We start from the raw sequence: 16,245 nt of genomic DNA on the forward strand, positions 1-16,245 counted from the left end.
ATAGGAGCCTCGTAGCCTGGTGGATAGCGCGCAGGACTCGTAATTCTGTGGCGCGGGTTCGATTCCCGCACGAGGCAGAAACAAATGGGCAAAGTTTCTTTCACCCTGAACGCTCCTGTTACCTAGCAGTAAATAGGTACCTGGAAGTTAGTCAGCTGTCACGGGCTGCTTCCTGGGGGTGGAGGCCTGGTCGAGGACCGGGCCGCGGGGACACTAAAAAGCCCCGAAATCATCTCAAGATAACCTCAAGATAACCTTAACTGTGGCAGGAGTGGTGTTCAAGCCTGGCACCTTGACTGTGGCAGGAGCGGTGTTCAAGCCTTGCACCTTGACTGTGGCAGGAGCGGTGTTCAAGCCTGGCACCTTGACTGTGGCAGGAGTGGTGTTCAAGCATGGCACCTTGACTGTGGCAGGAGTGGTGTTCAAGCATGGCACCTTGATTGTGGCAGGAGCGGTGGTCAAGCATAGCACCTTGACTCTGGCAGGGGCAGTGTTCAAGCCTGGCACCTTGACTGTGGCAGGAGTGGTGTTCAAGCACGGCACCTTGACTGTGGCAGGAGCGGTGTTCAAGCCTGGCACCTTGACTGTGGCAGGAGCAGTGTTCAAGCCTGGCACCTTGACTGTGGCAGGAGAGGTGTTCAAGCCTGGCACTATGACTTTGGCCGAAGCGGTGTTCAAGCCTGGCACCTTGACTGTGGCAGGAGTGGTGTTCAAGCATGGCACCTTGACTGTGGCAGGAGCGGTGTTCAAGCATGGCACCTTGACTGTGGCAGGAGCGGTGTTCAAGTATGGCACCTTGACTGTGGCAGGAGTGGTGTTCAAGCCTGGCACCTTGACTGTGGCAGGAGTGGTGTTCAAGCCTGGCACCTTGACTGTGGCAGGAGTGGTGTTCAAGCCTGGCACCTTGACTGTGGCAGGAGAGGTGTTCAAGCCTGGCACCTTGACTGTGGCAGGAGCGGTGTTCAAGCCTGGCACCTTGACTGTGGCAGGAACAGTGTTCAAGCATGGCACCTTGACTGTGGCAGGAGCGGTGTTCAAGCCTGGCACCCCTTGACTGTGGCAGGAGTGGTGTTCAAGCCTGGCACCTTCACTGTGGCAGGAGAGGTGTTCAAGCTTGGCACCTTGACTGTGGCAGGAGCGGTGTTCAAGCCTGGCACCTTGACTGTGGCAGGAGTGGTGTTCAAGCCTGGCACCTTGACTGTGGCAGGAGTGGTGTTCAATCCTGGCACCTTGACTGTGGCAGGAGAGGTTTTCAAGCTTGGCACCTTGACTGTGGCAGGAGTGGTTTTCAAGTCTGGCACTTTGACTGTGGCAGGGGCAGTGTTCAAGCCTGGCACCTTCACTGTGGCAGGAGAGGTGTTCAAGCTTGGCACCCTGACTGTGGCAGGAGTGGTGTTCAAGCCTGGCACCTTGACTGTGGCAGGAGCGGTGTTCAAGCCTGGCACCTTGACTGTGGCAGGAGTGGTGTTCAAGCCTGGCACTTTGACTGTGGCAGGAGCAGTGTTCAAGCCTGGCACCTTGACTGTGGCAGGAGAGGTTTTCAAGCTTGGCACCTTGACTGTGGCAGGAGTGGTTTTTAAGTCTGGCACTTTGACTCTGGCAGGGGCAGTGTTCAAGCCTGGCAACTTGACTGTGGCAGGAGTGGTGTTCAAGCATGGCACTTTGACTGTGGCAGGAGTGGTGTTCAAGCCTGGCACCTTGACTGTGGCAGAAGTGGTGTTCAAGCCTGGTACCTTGACTGTGGCAGGAGCGGTGTTCAAGCCTGGGACCTTGACTGTGGCAGGAGTGGTGTTTAAGTCTGGCACGTGGACTCTGGCAGGAGAGGTGTTCAAGCATGGCACCTTCACTGTGGCAGACTGCCCCTGATGTAGAGTGGACACTCCCCAGTTCTGCCAGTGGTGGACCTGCCCCTGATGTAGAGTGGACACTCCCCAGTTCTGCCAGTGGTGGACCTGCCCCTGATGTAGAGTGGACACTCCCCAGTTCTGCCAGTGGTGGACCTGCCCCTGATGTAGAGTGGCCACTTCCTGGTTCTGGAAGTGGTTCTTCCCCCACACAATTCAGATTAAATGCTGGTTACGGAGATCGAGAAAGGCTCGTTGACTTCATGCTCCACAAGGAAGATGAATGCAATGTGCCATTTACTGAGTTTGAATTACTCACGGCCCTAAACAAAGGTAAAGCCACATCCCCGGTAAGGATGGTGTCACTTAAGACATATTGCGTCTGCTTCCTTTAGTACCAGGGAATGCCCTTCTTGAGCTGTATAATATGAGCTATGTTACTAAGGAACTTCCTATCTCTTGGACCAACAGTATAATAATTCCAATTCCCAAGACAAACCAAGAAAATGCTTTCCACCCAATTTCCCTTACTAGCTGCATTTGCAAAACATTCGAGAGAATGTTCCTAAACCGTCTCCTCCATAGAATAAGGACCGTACTATCCCCCCCCCCTTAGATATATTGCTTCATGCATTGAAGGAGTGTGCATCATTGCATTACCACCTTTCTTACCCTGCACACTGAAAAGTCATATACCACCTTCCTGGATCTCAAGTCTGCCTTTGATATTGCAAATCAACATGTTATCTTGAGTGAGCTTGCAAGAATGAATATTGGTGGTCGGCTTCTTTCTTGGATCAGGGGTTACTTATTCAGCAGGAAGTCATCTGTATTTTTCCAGAGGCATAGGAGTGTAACAAGAGACTTCGAACTAGGTACCCCGCAGGGAGGTGTTCTCAGTCCTACCTTATTTAATATCTTAATAAACACGCTGTTAAACTTTGTACCGAGCAAACCCAACGTCCACATCATTAGCTAAGCTGATGATATAATGATACCTGGCGTTCGCCTGGCGCCTGGCGTTCCGCGAGCGCTATGTCATGGGTTCGTATCCTGGCCGGGGAGGATTTACTGGGCGCAATTCCTTAACTGTAGCCTCTGTTTAACGCAACAGTAAAATGTGTACTTGGATGAAAAAACGATTCTTCGCGGCAGGGGATCGTATTCCAGGGACTTGCCCGAAACGCTACGCGTACTAGTGGCTGTACAAGAATGTAACAACTCTTGTATATATCTCAAAAAAAAAAAATAAAAAAATACACACCTCTTGGTATGCTAACACGCAGAACACTCTTAACTCTGTATTAGACTCATTTCAGCAGAACAAACAAAGATACTAAATCGGCGACCACCCAGGCAGGGAGGAGCTGTTCGCAAGATGCAACTGTCTGATGCCTCCCAGCTTGACAATGTAAACAGATTCAAATACCTTGGCCTTGAGGTGCCACTGTATGGTCCTGTTGTATTCAGACTCTGTCGTCAGTATAAAGAGAGGCTTCGAGCTCTCAAGGCTGTTGCAGGTTATCACTCAGGCTATGGTGCCAATGTCAGAATTATCAAAATTATGTACCTTGCAGACATCAGATCTTTAGTGGATTATACTGCACCTCTACTTGTTTTGATGCCTGAAAGACAGCTTGGAGGGCTTGAAAAATTGCAGAACGAAGCCTTGAGGATAATCCTTAGGTGCCCTCGTACCACAAAGATACTTATCATGAGAAAGGAACTTAATATTACGAGCGTTGTTGATCGTGTTACTAAAATTAACTGTTATATTGGTTTAAAAATGCTTAGGCTAACTCATCCTAACCCTTGCACAGAAGCCCTCCAGAATGTCTTTATTGAAGGTCAGCATTGATCCAGATGGATAACTAAAACTGGAACTAAACTCATAATATATCAGATTTATAATTTGTACCAAGACAACAACGGCACTTTCCTGCACCGTGGGAGATTACACCCTTTCCAATTTCAATCCCTCCCTTTGCACCCAAGAAACAAATTAGAGCTTCGTCCAAGCTTCGTCTTGAGGCAAAGCTCAACGCCTTAAAGCCATATTGATGCTCTCTCCACAGAGCATTCTCTCTCTCAAATTATATTCACTGATAGTTCCCTACACCGCACCACTGGTGCAGCTGGAAGTGCAGTTGTACTGACAATGGGCGATGGCTTATATTTTGAGTCCGGATAAACAACTGGGCCTCTACCCTTCAGACCGAACTATTTGCCTTGCTCCTTGCACTGAAATGTGTACAAGTCTCCAAAATTGATACATTAATTGTAAGTGACTCTTTGTCATTCTTAAATGTTCTCAACTCTTTAAGACATAACTGTAACATGCTCGTGTCCGAAGCTAGACACAAATACAACAAAATTAATAATGATGGTAACAGAGTCCATTTAATTTGCAATCCATCTCATATTGGCTTCCGAATGCATGGAAGAGCTGATAAGTTAGCCAAAGAATCTGCCTTTAAAGGAGACGTTGAGTGTAACCTTGGATTGTCAATGAGCAATCTGAGAGCAGCAGTACACCATGAACTTTAACAAAATGTTGTAGATCTGAGACAAAGTGAAATCGACACCAGTAATTCCATCTATCATCTTAATATCATGCAAGAGGAGCCACACATCTATGGTTCAACCAATAAAATCAGCAGACTTCAAGATGTTACTACTGCTCGGCTTAGACTCGGTTACAAGTATCTCTGGGAATTCTCATTTTCTGCCGATGTATACCTGACCAAATGTAAACTGTGTCAACAAAATTATTCGCACACCCTCCGTCACTATGTGTAGGAGTGCGAAAAAATACGTGAATTTAGAGACAACTCTATAACCAATGTTCCAGCAATGTGTCAATATTTCATTCAAAAGGATCTGCTACTAGAAATTTTATCCAAATATCCCCAGATTGCTAACTGTAGGTAGTAACTAAGTGACTGTAACCTATCCACCGCTGCCCACTGGATAAGGGGCGGTGTAAAGTATCCTCTGCTGCCCAGTGGATGGGGGGCGTTTTGCAGGACAAACATATCAATTGTGACACTAGCTCTCCACATATGTCAGTTCCTTAATTTAGAAACTGTACTTGTGGTCGATCTCGAACCCATTGATGATATGACGACTTATACTGAATTTTGTAACTAGCTCATCAAGATTGTAACTTACCTTGCTAAATGAATTGTGGGGTACAGTCCCTGAGCCCATTATGTACCTCTGTAACCCTTTTCACTACCGCCCACAAGATGGGGTATGGGGTGTATAATAAATGAACTAAACTAAAATACACATATATAATAAAAACAAGTGAAGTAATAAAAAGGTTACTGTATTGAGACAGTAAGATCAAAAAATTAATGCAGTAAGTTGCAAATGAGGAAATGAACAATAAACAAAATAGTGGGTTAAACAAGAAAGAAGAAAAAAAATATCTTAAAATGATAAAATTAAAAACTTTTCGAAAGGAAAGGCAGAGCTATAGCACACTTTGGTTATTAGATGAAACTATTAATCTTTATTAATCATTGTTAAATTACCATTCAAGCTGTCAATGCAATCAATCAGAGCTACCGATGTGCTTTAATATACTTACTAATCTCTCTCATCTCATTTTTTCCCTTGCAATGTACATGTTATCACTTTATAAATTTTGCTACAATTTACCTACTTAAAATTATATGTTAGATTAAGGACCTGCCCGAAATGCTGAGCATACTTTTTTTTATTTATTATTTTTACACGTAACACATGCAAATTAAATACAATAAAAACAATAAGTACATTATCAAACAAAACAAAACAAAACAAGACAATAAACCACCGGCCAGAAGGGCCGACAGCAAATTACAAACATGAGAAATGCAAGAGCAAACATCAAAAGAGAAAACAATGTCAAACAAGCAAGCACAGTAACAGTACAAAACAAAACAGTATAAACAAATCAACTATCAAGATGTATAACATGAAACATAACAAGAAAAACACAATAAACAACAAACAAAACAAAAATAACAAACAGGTACAACATTGTAATGCACTAATAAAACACCAGTGCAAGGTACATCACAGAAAGAAGATATGAATAAAAACACTCACACCAAACTAACTGTCTCGCAACAAACAAAGGAAGAGGCCAAAATTATACAATAATAACAAACAAGCACTCCATGCAATCAAGAAAACAAAACATCGTAACATACACAACAAACAAGCACCGGCCTGAAGGACCAAGAACAAACACATCATAGAGGTCATCATGAAATAGAACAAGAAAATCGCACAGCACACAACAAGCCAAAAACAACAATAAAAACAATAATAAAAATAACAACAAAAACAATAATAATCAAAGATAATAATAAAAACTAATAAAAACAAACTAAAAATAAAATAAAAATAAAATGAAATAAAAATAAAATAAAAATAAAAACAAATATAAAACAAAAATAAAAACAAAAAATAAAAACAAAAAACAACACAGTCAAGCAATGCATAAGTAAAACACACATGGCAAAATAACAACATAAAAGCAAATACAGGAACATAAAACTCCCTCACCAAAACACCGGCCTCGCAACAAAGAAGGAAGAGGCATGGGCACAGAATACAAGGAGGCCATAGGGGCACATAACACTACAGGAACAAGAAATCAGCTAACATATTTGCCCGGGAACAAGACCCGGGGGAACCACACATGGAACGCCTCCCAAAGCAGCCACCTCCCCCAAGAGGCTACTCCCTCCACAGCAACCCCCATGTTATTCGGAACCCCGGCAACAAACACCTGCAAACAAGGAACCCAGATGGTGTCATGCCGGAGGCATGACAACCGCCACCCTCCTCCATATAACGGAAACCTGCTCATCATGAAAATTCTCTGGCCATTCTGACAGCAGGATCCTGGCAACCGCGGCCTCCATAGCTTCAAGTCGCAACTCCACAGGAGAGAGCCAGTCAGAGGGCACCACCACAGGAGCACCAGCGGCCACGGGCACACCACCAGATGACTGCAGGGAACCAGGGCGGCGCGCATCCTTGCGTAAAGTCACTACCAGGCCACGCCCAGCACCAGCATCCGCACCATCCCTGGCAGCGGAAGCCACCACACCCCACTACGGAGAGCCCCCTGGTGGGGAAGGAACGAGAAAACACACCCGAGACACGGGCATCAGCACCAGCAGGCACATGAACCTCCGCCACCACCACCCGCGGAGACAACGACGCATCCGGATCCACGCCGTCAACACCTGAAAACCCACAGTCACTGAACTCCCCAACATCGGCCCAGGCAGTAGACGAACGCCTGGAACGCTTGGGCTCCAGCCGGATATCGTTAGAGCCAGAAGCGGACCCAGAAACATGGGCACCACTAGCAGGATGAACCGACGTCCGACGCAGAACGGCAGCAGCCTCTACCACAGGAGAAACCGGACCGCACACAGCAGGAGGCACCGCAGCCACCCCAGCACCCAGCACAGGAGGGACCCAAGGTGAGGCTGCAGGCCGCGGTCCAGCAGCCGAAGACTAGGAAGCAGATGACGACGCCCCACAGGGAGTACCAGGAAGACCCACGGGAGCAGCAGGGCCAGAGACAGGAGCAGGAGTAACATCCGACGGCACCGCAACATCTGGAGGAGTGCCGACGACAACCGGGGGAACAACAGGCGACGCTGGGGGAGCCTTGGCAGCGAACGGGACGCTCACCTCCTCATCCCCGGAGTCCTCCTCCAGAGGGAGTGGCGGGAAATCCTCTTCATGGAACAAATTCATTGGAGCGACCGGATCAGCAGTACACCCAGCAGCCTGATGCCCCAACAAGCCACACTGGAAACAAGTACGGGGTTGCCTGGCATAAAACACCCGCACGTAGTACCCTAACAGCCGGACAGATGACGGAATGTCCGACCTCAGTCACATCCCGAGGGTCCGAATGTTGGTCTTCACACACCCGAATATGTTCCAGACGAGAGCGAGTTCATTCGCACACTGACGACGGAGCCGTACTTCTGGAAGAAACGCCGGAGGAGAGACTCAGGAAACTCCATGGGGGCTCCATGGACACTCACATATATCACAGCACCACTACGGTCCGAAATGGTCACAGACCCGGTGCCGTCCTGCAGTTGCAAAGTACACCCTTCGTACCTCCGGAGAAAATCACGGTACACTGCCTCACCCACAGACTTGATGATGACATGGCGAGCAGTGACCAGCTCGACACCATATACGTCCTGGACCGGGACTCGGAGCATTTCATTCAAGACCAAGTCCACAAGCGGGTAACCAGCACAGCCAGTAAACTCAAAACCTATGGAGTTTTTCCTCACGACAGCTGGAATAGGGCCGCCTATCGCAAACATGCCACGTCCCCACCACCAGGAACAGCAGGGAGGGTAAAGACACCCACACCCCTTGCCGGTGAAAACAGCAATCACTCCAAAACTGCCGGAGCGGGCACACGACACATCCATACCGCTCGGCAGCCCACAGGCGACTCCAATGCTGCGCATACTAGTGGCTTTACAAAAATGTTAACACCATGCTATGTTTCCTCACAAACCTAATGTACCCTCTTGTATACATATAAATAAATAATAAATATATAATTTATAATCTGATTATTCGGCTGTTATCCCACAGTCATCGAGGAAAGACCTGAGGTGTGCCTTAGTGGTTATTTCATAAGTTTTCCCAGCGTCAGTCTTCTTAGCTAGAATTTTACCATCTCGCACAAAACAATGTTTAATTGATGCAATGGAATATTTACGGATTCCACGCAGTTCAAAGAAGAGACTTTGTGTGATCCTGGTCAGACATTCATTTATTCATATAAACAGAGGTTTGACTAGAGACTACACCTATGCTAAGGTCTGACTTGCAGGAGCAGCTATCTAATTTCACACGAATTTTTCTGTTATTTTCACCAGATGATTTGGTACCACTCTATAAGCTGACTTGATGATTCTTGCTTGAATTGAATACTTCATCTCATTATGCAATTATCGGATCAGGATGGCAGCACAGTCTTTTCCGTCGTTTTTGGGGGGAAATCATTGTCTCATTATCACATTATCTCATGTGAGGAGATAATGACAGAATCAAGGAGCTTATGTTGGTCTGATTCCTCTTGGGTAAAAGTGTGTTTGTGAGAGAGTGTCTCTCAAGATTCTCCCACAGCGACTGGAATGGCTCATTGCTGTGCACAGTGCACCGATCTTGTGCACAAGGTCCTATTTCTGTTAACCCTGGATAGTGACCTGGCATGTTGGGTATCTCCAGAATACCCAATTAACCAGGAACACTTTCATAATACGGAGGCCGCCGTATGTCCAGGCAGGAAGTAGATACAGGGAGTTAAGCATACTTGCCACCAAAGGGTCAGTGAGTATATATCTGGTGCCCGCGTGAGAGACAGAGGGTAGACGCCAGACCGTCTGACCTCTGGGGTCAACCGGCGCGATAGCAAATAACATCTATGACGTGTTCGTGACGTGTTCATGACGTCACCTCTCCTACTGCTCATCGAACGCGCTAATATGATTGGTTCCCACTCATTTGCTGCAATGCCATTGGTCAAATTGTAATCCCTTTGTGTGTGCCACGAGATGCCCGGCAGCACTTGTAAAGCATTCAAGTGAGGGACACCAAATCTAGAGGACGTGTTCTGTTCTACCGGCCAATAGACTGAACACCGTCTATTCCTCACCGTCAAGTTAACTCAGCATCTGAAGAATATACTATACACTCGCCCAGAATCACGGGTGTAAATATATTATTCAGAAGCCTAAAGTGACAAATCTCCAGAGCGAAACAGACTGGTATCAGGTAACCCCTGGTGACGATCGTTGATCGTTGTGAATGACTTAGAGTGAACTAAGGCAGTGCCGCTGCCTAAGTAACCTGTGTGTGACTTTACCACAAGTGCACCTGCATGGTGCCACAGCCGCCGCCACGAGCGTGTACCCCAGTTCCCCAGTACCTCAGTACCTCGAGGCGCCCGCCCCCCTCACTACTACGTGACGTCACCACCTTACTCATCGCCAGCGCCAGTGTGTGTGCGGGTGTCTGTCTGTTAAGCATACAGGCCGCCCTACTGCAAGTACCCTCTGTGTCTACGAGCGAAGCCAGCTGTCAGGCCACCTACGAGTGCTTGTATAAATGTGCCCGAGTGAGTGAGTAAGGAATGGTACCCTATCTGTAAGTACAAGATCTTGTCGTTGTTTTATTGTGTCTGTGTTGATCTGAGGGAATCAACCACAGTTCTCCCCTTCTCATACCTGTCTCAGCCCATAGGTGAATCGACGGTGTATGCGTGTTTATCTGTGTGGTATCACTGCATTTCACTCATCTGTTGAATGTGAGCTTCACATACACCACACATTTAGTTATTGTGTGTGATTATTATTGTGCATGCTATTGCCTGTCCCATTGACAGTGTATTTGTTGATTTATTGCATATCATCATTACCGAGTATCCGGTTGGAACTCTTGTGATCCCTTTGCATACCGGCAGTTAGGTTGCCGTGTTAATGATTGGCTGTCAACTGTGTTAAGTTAGGTTTCTCCACGAGTGGATACGAGTCGTTTAGCCAGACGTCAAGAATCTCGCTAATATAACCATAGCTTTGCTGACGCCAATTTAAAGTAAATCAAGCACCCTGTGTATTAGTGGTTAAGTTAGTAAATAAACTACTGTTAAGCTTTATGCGGTGTTTCCGTTGAACCACTTCTGAATACTGTCAATATTACACAAGCCTTCAGCTCTAAGTGTCTTCAACACCGAGTTGCCTATATTCACTAATCTATAAATGTGATGAGGACCCTAGGAGTCCCCTAAAGTGTTAAATCATTGAGGAGATTTCAACGATCAACGTGGAGCAGGACCAGGTGAGATTAGTCTGAGAAGAGACCCTCAAGGACTCTAACTCGACCTTGCTCCCAGGCCCTGTACGGTTGCTCTCGTATTTTCTATTCTGCAAATCCCGACAGCTTCGTGAAGCGTCTGCCACATGTACATTGGCGACGTACGCATTGCAGTCGTGAAAGCAAAAAAGAAACACCCCACAGTGTTGCTGTTGTAGGGGGTTAAGATGGTTCTCAAACTTTTGTTACATTTCTTCCTGTTTTCTAGTGATTTCTGCTGGTTGAAAGTTAGTTACTGTGTTCTTAAGAGAGCTTAATTCCAGTTCCAGGAGGCTGACTCTGGTAGACAGATCTTGATTATTCTTGAGCATGACTATAGCTTCACTTTGTAGGTTCATTATTATGGCTGACTGCTCTTCGATTACTGATATTTGGTCTTCATGTATTTGGGTTAATAACGTGAGTTATGGGTTATCAGCGAAGCGCTTGAAGTCGGAACAAGTTGCGCCAGCTCGTTTAAGTTGCTCCATATGGTTACATAATTGTTGCATGGTCTGTGTCGGAGATGCCGATGACGTCGCTCCACCCAGCAGAGATGGTTTGTTTTTGTTGTCAAGGGGGAGAGTTGGTTCCCCTCCCCGCCTCCCCGGTAGCCCCCGAGGGAGAGACAACCGCACTCTTCCTGTTGCTGGCCTAGCTAGTTGGGTTATTCCTGATAGGTGTGCTATCTTTCTTAGTGGCCTTACTGGGCTTGGTGTTGGTTATCTTCTTGAGATCTTGAGATTATCTTGAGAAGATTTCGCGGCTTTAGTGTCCCCGCGGCCCGGTCCTCGACCAGGCCTCCACCCCCAGGAAGCAGCCCGTGACAGCTGACTAACACCCAAGTACCTATTTTACTGCTAGGTAACAGGGGCATAGGGTGAAAGAAACTCTGCCTAGGGTTTCTCTCAGGCGCCCGGGATCGAACTCGGGACCACAGGATCACAAGTCCAGCGTGCTGTCCGCTCGGCCGACCGGCTCCCATGGTATGCATGGTAGCAGGATAAATGTAGGCAGGTAAATGGGGAAGACGTCGATGTGATAACAATGCTAGTTTCTCAACTGTATGAGTTCCTGCTTCCTCATACCCTTAATCACTAGACCTACTAGAATCACTGATAGTACTGCCACGGCTCTTAACCACATCTGGACTAACATAACCTCTCCACTTACTTCAGGGATAATCATTGACAGAACCACAGACCATTGCCCCACATTTCTCCTAACCAACATTAACAAACAACCTCGAGATACAAGGAAGATAAGTTTTAGGCTGCACAATGAAACTTCTATAGACAATTTTATTGCTGCTGATGCAGCAATGAAATGTTAACTCATTTTATTGCTGAACTAGGAGACCGAATTAGGTAACAGAGAACATCAACCTAGCAGTGCAAACATTTCTTCAGAAAACTCTCAGCCTTTATAACACCCACTGTCCTATGCTAACGAAACAAGTCACAACTAAAAGGCTAAACAATCCATGGTTTACAAAGAAAATACTTAAATCTATTAATAAAAAATCAAGACCTTGAGAAGTAATAGTTAGGAGTAGTCTCCAAAGAATTTTCTAAGATTTACTCATCAATGCTGTCTAAAATAATTAGGAGAGCCAAAATAAAATACTACGAAAATAAATTCACCCAAATAATGGGCAACATTAAGTTAACATGGAGCACTATTTGCAATATTTTGGGTTAAAAAATTTTTTTTAATAAAAAACTGTTACGGCCCACTCGGGATGCAACGGGGTCCTTACTCTGATGTTGTTAGAGGAAGATATATGTATCCGTTCCCAAGCCAGTAGTGGCTATCAAGGGATGAGATCCGTGACGCAAGTAACTTAAAGGGAGTAGGGAAAGAAAGCTAAGAACTTAATATTATACTTATTACCATCACCAATTAAATATATAAAATCAAACAGTGCACAGGGGGAGGGGTATTAACACTATACAAGGGGATTATGCACAATATAGTCTTCTGCTGAACACTCTGGATCAAGAAGCTAGGGGCTGAGTCCGCGGTGCTTTCTTCGTGGCCTCACGACGTGTCCTCTGAGAATGCCGAGCCTACCCGGGCCACAGGTCAGCCAAAACACAGGTCCACTGGGGGCACCGCCGTGGAGGCCGTCAACCACACGTCCAGCTGGTCTGCTGGCAGGTTCTGAGCCAACAAGGCTGGTATGGCCACTCCACGAACGATCAAAGGGGAACGCCCTAGACAGGAGCCTCGTGTGACAACACAAGTCACTCTCCTGTCTTCAGTACCCCAGTGGATGATCGTCTCCAGCAGTCGGTCCCTGGTAAATCCTTTTACTGCCACTCCACTGGCAGGCTAACACACCACAGTGTTCTTCCGGGGGGACGATGTCAACAGCTGCAGCAAGGTTCAAGGTATGGAGACTGGCTGCCTCGGGTAGACTGACTCAACCCTCAACACAGCGGTCCCAGGTCGACTCTGTAAACAGACACGTCATCAATGACCGGGACACACTAAAACACCTCACTTACGGGCTCGGGCACAAACACCTGACGTATCCAGTCCATAGATGGCGCTGTCGTCGGAGCACCACCTCACCAGAGGTCAGTGGCGGCGGTGTTGAGCGCTGAACCAGACTGGAAACTGGTCCTCGAGGCCAGTACACGCTGTCCTCACCAGGTGTCGTCGTCCGTTTGGCGGGGGTTTCGGGAGCTGACCCACAGATGGCGTGGTTGTCACTGCTCCAGGCTCGGACGCTGGATCCGGGTTCGTAACACCTCCCCACCAAAAAGAATTTGGTTTGGGGTTCTATAAAAAGAAACACAAACCAAATTAGTACGGCGACACAACTCCAAATGGACTTACTTATACTATGAACTGGAGTGATGAGGTTGTCTTGTCCACAGAACTTTTCTACCAGCCATTTCCGGCACAACGGGAACGTGCAGATAGAAGGCAATGATCTGCCTGACGTAATCTTCCATGTCTTCCACGTCTCCACTGCGATGTCAAGCAGGGGCATCATCTCACCTCTCTCGAGTACGGATTGGTTTCGACACGATCTGGGGTGACTCGACACTTCCCTATGTCGTGGCACCGATGATGGCTGACCACAGACGGCATTTCTGGTGCCGGTCCGATGGTCCTTCAGGGAGACAGGAACCTGGAATACAGGGGTCTGATAATTCAGAGTGATAGCGACAGCGGGCAAAACAGTACTTACAGCATACTCTACTAGGTCCACACCTAGTCCCAACGGGGCTGTTCGTACGTCGCAGGTGGCATTCGCTCTGCCACCGTCAGGTCGACCAACGTTCCGCATAACGCTGTGTTGAGGCTCAGCAATCACGCGGGGGGTGTCAACCTGTCTGAAACAGTCACTCATATTATCACATGTCGTACCTCCTGTATCAACCATCACCTTCCAGGTCCCTTCGTCAACTGCAACACCTGCAGTACAAATCTCCAATCCCTGGGACCTCTTCACGATGTTCATGGGAGCCATCATTCGTTGGGTCGTCCACCGGTCCTCACTGAGAGCACAAACGAGAACACATACGAGATTCAAACAAAATACCGATAGGAAACATTTGGTAAGTTGAGGGATAAGTTTCCTGAGCTTGTCGTGTCCATAGCCGGCACCATCCACTAGCCTGGCTTGGACAGAAGAGGGCACTAGACCTTTTGAACACACCTCACATACCTCTGACGTCTGGGGAATCTCTGGCTGGTCCACTACACGCTGTAACTTGCCATACCGCAAGCACACCTCAGCCTTCGCTCCAGACTTTTTGGTATCCGTGGGTGTCTGCACACAAGGCCTCTCTTCTAGCTCAGGTACTTCTGCCATCGTAATCTCATGTTCCTTGTCGAGAGAAGAATCAGGAGACACTGCTAGATAACTGTCGATCTGCGAGGGAGAGGACAAATTAGACATGTTCAAATCCGGGTCTGTCTTTACCTGGACATTACCATTGCCTGTTACCTCAGACCGTGCTGTTCCGGTAGACTCGTCCGCAACCTTGGGATGATTGGTGCTCCAATCGGTCACCAAGTCGTTGGCTAGTACCACGTCAATCCCAGCCACAGGGAGGGTATCGACTACTGCCAACGCACATGTGCCGCTGAAATAAGGCAAGTCGAGATGTACTGACACTAAGGGGGCGATGTACTGCGTCCTTGGAAACCCAACCAGGACAACCTCTTGACTCCCGTCCACACTTACTCCCTCGGGTACCGAGCTCTTCACGATCAGGGACTGGGCTGCTCCACTATCTCTGAGCACTACTACAGATCTACCAGTATGATCACTCGATACATACCCGCCTGAAGTGTGAGGGGAAAACAATCTGGGTTCTTCCTGCGTCGTCGTCGACTGGCTTCCTGCTGGTGATGTTCCACAGCTCATCAACATCACCTCCCTACGTGCGCTGCCACCTCTTCTGCCTCGGCACCTAGCAGCTACGTGCCCCTTCTGCCCACAAGTCCAGCACACCATGTTCCTCCTCGGACTACGGTGTTTTGGACTACTAGGACTTGTTCTTAGAGGGCTACCTGGGGGCGTCTTCTTAGCACTTTGTGGGACGGGTCTTTCTTCTTCTTCGTCGTGAGGTCTGTCAAACCGGCGCTGGTAATTCCTCGGGACGTACTTAGCAGACGGCCTATGAGTCAGGATATACTCTTCAGCCATGGTGGCTGCTGCACTCAAGGTCTCCACCTGCTGTTCCTCTAAGTACGTCTTGAGGTCTCCAGACAAACAATCCTTGAAGTCCTCGAGCAGAATCAGCTGCTCGAGGTCTTCCCTGGTCTCCACCTTCCGAGAGGCACACCATTCTTGGAAAAGTCGCTCCTTGATTGTAGCGAATTCGGTGAAAGTGTGCTCTGAGGTCTTCTTCTGGTTTCTGAACTTTTGCCTATACGCCTCAGGTACCAATTGGTACGCCATGAGCACAACCTTCTTCACCTTGTCGTAATCGCCGGAGTCGTCAAGGGATAACGTAGAGTAAGCGATTTGGGACTTCCCAGTCAAGACTGACTGTATCATGATGGCCCAATTCTCCCTTGGCCACTCCAAAGAGGCAGTGACTTTCTCGAAGGCTGCAAAGAACTTTGACACTTCCTTCTCATGGAATTTGGGGACCATTTTGATGTTGCGTACCGGATCGAAGCTACTGGTGTCCGTTGTTTGCCTCCGACCACCGCCTAATCGCAAAACTTCTAGTTCATGTTGTCTCTCTCTTTCCTCTCTGTCCTGTCGTTCTTGCCTGTCTCGTTCTTCTCTCTCTCTTTCTCGTTCTTCCCTCTCTCGTCTCTCTTCTCTTTCTCGCTCTTCTCTTTCTCGTTTCTCTTCTCTTTCTCGTTTCTCTTCTCTTTCTCTTTCTGCTTTCTTTTCTTCTAATTCTAAACGTCTCATCTCTAATTCTTTATCTTGTCTCTCGTTTCTCTTCTCTTTCTAATTCTAAACGCCTCATCGCCAATTCTTTTTCTTTCATCTCCATTTCTTTATCTTTTAATTCTC

The sequence above is a fragment of the Procambarus clarkii genome, unplaced genomic scaffold (genome assembly GCF_040958095.1).
Source record: "Procambarus clarkii isolate CNS0578487 unplaced genomic scaffold, FALCON_Pclarkii_2.0 HiC_scaffold_204, whole genome shotgun sequence".
Lineage (NCBI taxonomy): Eukaryota > Metazoa > Arthropoda > Malacostraca > Decapoda > Cambaridae > Procambarus > Procambarus clarkii.